Source organism: Sceloporus undulatus, chromosome 1 (genome assembly GCF_019175285.1).
Source record: "Sceloporus undulatus isolate JIND9_A2432 ecotype Alabama chromosome 1, SceUnd_v1.1, whole genome shotgun sequence".
In the NCBI taxonomy this organism is placed as follows: domain Eukaryota; kingdom Metazoa; phylum Chordata; class Lepidosauria; order Squamata; family Phrynosomatidae; genus Sceloporus; species Sceloporus undulatus.
Window position 1 is genome coordinate 236,254,977 of NC_056522.1, and position 5,676 is coordinate 236,260,652.

The following is a 5,676-nucleotide window of genomic DNA, read 5'->3' on the forward strand; positions in this document are numbered from 1 at the left end:
TTTTCTTTCTTTCTGTCATCTAGGTAAGGATACATATTGTTATGGATAGATGCGTTGAGCTAGATACATTTATTCTGTCTTCACAGAGTAAATTTGTTTGTCTGTCTGTTTATTTCTCTATGTATCTATCGGGATGGTGGACATTTATCTCTTTCCCTGTCTGTCTATCCATCCGTCTATTCCGATAGATGGCTTGAGGTGGTCTATATGTCTCTATAGATCCACCTTGGGACAAACGGACAGTGATATTCTGCCAATTTATCTATCTGGGTGGACAGAAGAAAAACTTAGATCTTCCTATAGCTGTATGGATGGATGGAGGGACGGGACAGACAGACAGAGGCAACCGGGAAACGCAGCAAAGGGGAAAACAAAAGGAAAGCGAGGCCGGTTTGTAGGTTAAGAACTCCGCAACAACTAGATAGAAGGAAATGAAATATATAATCCTAGATGTATTGTCCTGAGAATGAATCCTATTGGACTCCATGGGTCTTACTTCAGAGTAGACATATAGAGAGAAGTTGGAAGCCCTGCTCTCTCTCACTCTTTTTTCTTTGGTAACATTTGGGATAGGGACATAACCTAAACCAATCAGTTTGCCCATCCATCGATCCATGCAACGAGGAATGGGAATAATGGGAGGAATTCCATACCTTTGCCTTGTAATTCTAAGGGAAAGAAAGGATCTTTGTTGGTTTTTCGTGTCAGAGCTAAAGGACTGTGTGGAGACAATATATCTGGAGGAATATGTGTATCAATCAAACTGTCTGCATGGCCAGATAAAGAGAGGGGAGGCAATAAGGAAGGGGGGAAAAGACACAGAGGCATGATGGGGGCCCATAAAGGCCATTTGCACTCCCTCCGTGTGCACGCGCAGAGGCAGAGGCGGGAGCGCGCACGGTGTACAAGTGACGACAAAAGGGTAATATTGCCTGTATCGCGAAAACCGAAAAGGAAATTGTCTATGCAGTATCATAACTATAATTGTCCTTATAGAGGATATATCTGCATAAGTACGAATTGAAAAATCTGTTAACTGCGATAAATATAATAAGAGCAGTCGAATAGATTTTAAAAAAATCTGTTGCTCATGGAGGAAAAAAATGTGCATTAGAGAAATGTGTTGAGAGAACAGGGCAACCTCTCTCTCTCTCTCTCTCTCTCTTTCTCTCCCCTTCCCTACTAAATTGTCTGGATGTTCCCAACTTCTCAAGCTGTGTCAGTCCGACTCAGAGCTCCGGCGCCGGGTTTTAAGTTGAGTCTCTGAAGGTAGAACTCCTGAACTCAGCACCCGACTCTCCGGAGCTAAGTTTTTCTGAGGCCGCCGCTTCAGGATCCGCCCCCCTTTCCCTGAGAGGCCAACGGGGGACTAGGAGGGGGATTTGTAGGGGTCTACACTTCTCTTCCTTAAAACCTTGGCCAGGTATTAAGGTGTACCCATCTTCTGGTAACCATGTAATTCGGTGGATGATTCCTGGAAAGGTCGGAAACGTTCCTGGGAGAGAGGAAAAAGCAAGGAAAGGGGGAAAGGTGGGGGGGGGGGGAGTCACATATATGAGGATTTTATGGAAGGAAAAAATTCTTTGCACCCTTCTTCTTCTCTCTCTCTCAGTGGCCTCAGCCATAGATATGGTTGTACGTGTATGTATGTGTGTGAGAGAGTGAAAGCAAGACAAAGTCCTGAAAAAGTGGAGGATGGTAGTGGAGGGGAAATGCATTCATCCAAAGGGACCCCGTGCCCCCCCCTCCAGGACCTCCAACTATCAGAATGGGACTCTCTTTCAGGCATGGACACCTGCTCAGAAAAGGGACCCCGAACCAGTCGGAGTCTTCAAGAGCCGGCTTGCTGGGATTGGAAAAATAGTCTGGGAAAAGGACTTTTAGGGGACTCGGCCCTCCAGCTGGGAACCTGGAGGGAGGTCTGGAGGGAAAAGGGATCCTGAGGGAGCCTTGGAGTCCAATTTGTCTTTAAAAGAGAACCAGGGTTTTTCTTTTTTAAAAGGAGGGGATCAACTCTAAAATAAATATATTATTTCCCTTGGAAAGTTTAAAAGAAAAAAAGAATTTCTTCTGCCTCTGGAAAATCGGGCCCGAGTTAGTATCTCTGTAGCAGGGAAGGCATAAGGTAGATGTGAAAAGGGGACTGAGAGGGGCGAGTTTTGGGATGCCTAGCGCTGGGGCTAAACCGTTCAGATTTGGGCCAGTGCCTGGAGGGGAGACTCACTGGGACGCTCACATCAAGCTGCTTTTTATTTTATTTTATTGGCCAGGGAGGGATAAGAGCGATGCTACACGCCAAGGCACGAGTGGGTTGATATCCACGAAAAATCAGGAGAAAATGAATAAAGTTAATTTTAATGAGCGACTAGATCCCTTCCCTCAGCCTCATTTTCCGTTTTTAAGCCAAGAACCCAAAGGCCAGACCCAGTGAGGAGTCCCAAGTTATTAGACCCACTGCAATCGCATAAATCTCAAATTACTAGAGTAGATCCATTGAAATCCCCTAGGAACCCGCATGAACCCCTTCCTTTCAATGGGCTTCCTCTAATCTGGACTGGATTTAGCTCCAAACATCTTAAAATATGATTTCCTGAAGGGAAACCACGCTTTCTTCTTTCCTGATGGAGGCTGGGCGGGCTGGCAATTCGGAGAGGGGGCATCTTTTGCCCAGCTTCCCACCCTCAAGATCTGACCCATCGCCTGGGTATTTTGGGGGCGAGGGGGGGGGTAAAAGACTGGGACTTATTTCAAGTAGCCCTAATCGCCCCCTCATGGCCTCTCCCTCCTGTCGGATACTTTCCTCCTCTTCCAGGAGCATCTCAGGTGGAACTAGGAAGAGATGCCCGGTTCCTGTTCAGAGAAGCCAAAAAAGTGGATCAGGGCAGTGCTGGTACTAAACCCAAGATTTGGTTTCCCATCACCAGGGTGATGATAGGCCTGACCCTTCAGGAAAAAAGAAAACAAAACAAAGCCCTACCACCCAATCAATCAATCAATCAATCAATCAACCAACCAATAGATCGATTTTGGTTTTATTAAAGGCCACAATACAGGTGATGGCTGACCCCTAAGATGTGAGACCTCACCATCATTCAACGGAATTTGTCATTCGTTTATTGTCAAGGAGGGGACATAAGAAGACGGGACCGGAAGGCATGGGGTGAGAGAGGAGGTGGCCAGGGACCTTGGAGCTGTTTTTAAGGTGCGAAGGGAGGGGACTCAATGCTGGCAGGCAGGTCGACTACTTTGCAGGTATAACATCCAAACAATGATACCTTTACTGGAACAACCAAAATGCACAATTACACGCTGCAAGCTTTCCAAGTCGCACTGGCTTCTTCATCAGGCAAACAGGAGAAAAGAAATTGAAGATGTTAGTCATAGGCCTGCATTTTCTGTTTCTGGTCTTAGGTAAGATGGTAAGGCTGGCAACTCCCCCTTTGGCCAAAGTCAAAGAAATTTAGTGTCCATTTGCAATTCAAGGAAGATGTTTCCTAGGAATCCAGCACGTCTCTTTCCTTTGAGAAGTCACAGGCTCCTAAAGCTTCAAAAGCTTGCAATATGTAAGTGTGCATTTTGGTTGGTCCAATAAAGGTATCATTGTTTGGATGTTAAAGGATTTGTTATATGTCCAACATGGCTACCCTTAGATGTTACTTGCAGGTGTGTTTGTTTCCCCTCTAAGCTGTGCAAACACAGTTCACTGAGTTGAACCAATCTCCCTTGTGATGGTCCTCATTCAACTGGTCAAGGTGAGCAAATAATCATTGAAAACTTTTCTGATTGATAGAGCCTGAGGAGCTCAACTACTGTGCGAGTCTCTCTCCATACAAGATCTCTCTACATACTGATTCTACAGACTAACAACACAGCTATCAATTAGTAGTAGTCATTGACTTGGTAGTCAACTGGTAGCCAAGTCTGATATAGGGAAGACCCATTTCCCCGGTCTCTCACTCCAGGTCCCATGCCAGATAAAGAAGTTAAGGGCAGAATTACTTTCTTGGGGAGAGGTGTTTGTAGGGCAACCCCAGGGTGCCTTTCCACTTCCTCGAAGCTCAGGAGAACTTCCTCTCTCCAGTCAGCCTCCACATTGCAGAATAATTCAACCCTTCCGACTTTTTTCATGGAAGGAATCTTACACCCAAAGAGAACACATCTTTATTTGGGAGGTTTTCTCAGGTGACTAGGTGTGCTAACCGAAAAGGAGGACCCGGCACCGCAAAATGGAGGACATCCGAGAAAAATGGAGGACATACTCACCTAAAAAACAAAAAGACTAGTAAAAAGAGAAATTCACGCTTCTCAGTGGTGTCCCAAATGGAGAACATTTTGGAAAATGTCTTCCAGAACAGGAGGTTGGAATGTAGGACATGTCCTAGAAAAAGTGGACGTCTGGTCACCCTGACAGTGTCGAACTGGGCTTGATAGGTGGGGAGCAAGTGGGGGGAGGAAAGGGGGGAAATCTCCAGAAAGCAGACCTGGTGTAGGAGTGAATCTGAGTGTCGTTTATCTGAATTGAACACGGATTGAGTCGTCAGAGTGTCCTAGTGCTCTGAGTGTTGGACTACACTCTAAAGACCAAAGTTCGAGTCCCATGGAAATCCACTGGGTGACCTTGGGCGAGCCACACTCTCAGCCCCAGGGGAAGGCAAGTCTTGCCAAGAAAACCCCATGATAGGGTCCCCTTAGGGTCGTCAAAAGTCGGGAACGACTTCAATGCATACAACAACAATAACAACACACACACACACACCTCAGATCTCTGCTCCTTTCGAACAACTCCGCAGCCCTTCTTCCCAAAGAGACTAAAGTTGTAAACCGCTTAGACACTGTTAGTTCAGTATGAAGTGGTATATAAATGAAGCTGTCTGTTTGTTTGAAAGATCCAGGATATTATAGAGAAAAATGTGCTTGTCAGAGCAAAAAATCCCCAAAACTCTCCTGGTAGGGCAATTCTTAATCACCCCCACTGCTGCTTGAAGGCTGGAAAGAGATGTGGATGGAGATCTGGCCTCTCAAGGTTGTTCCGCCCAAGTATCTGCCCCTGTCCTTCAGACAGAGACCTGGGAGAGCAGGGATGAGTTTCTAAGGAGCAGAGCTCTCCCCCCATATGCAGGTCCCCCAGGAATCATGGTCGGGTTGTTCCCACGCGTGTTGTGGCGGAATGCGTGTCTGAGTGTGTCTTGCCACCTTATAACATCTTCAACGCCAAGAGCAGCGCTTTTGTTCGGAAGTGAACCTGCTCTCCAAGCCGAATAAAGCGGCGTTTATTACTATGGAAGGGGACTCGGGGGCGGAACCCTGGAAAATACCGCCAGGTCCCTTGCTTTCAATCCCCCGGGGTTAGCCTCTGATCGTTGGACTACGACTCTCCAGACCAGGGTTCAAATCCCCGATCGAGTATTATTATTTTTTTCCCCAAAAGCAAACCCCAAACCACTGGGTGACCTTGGGCAAATCCCCCTCTCTCAGCCTCAGAGGGTGGCCATGGCAAATCCCCTCTGAAGAAACCTGCCAAGAAAAGCCTGGGATAGGGTCATCATAAGTAAAAACAAGGACTAGAGCCACACAGCAGCAGCAGCACCAGCAACAACAACAACAACCAGGAAACTTTTCTCTTTGAAGCGCTCCAGGAAGGAGTCTGGCTTTAACTGCTCTGGCTTAGTGCTAGGG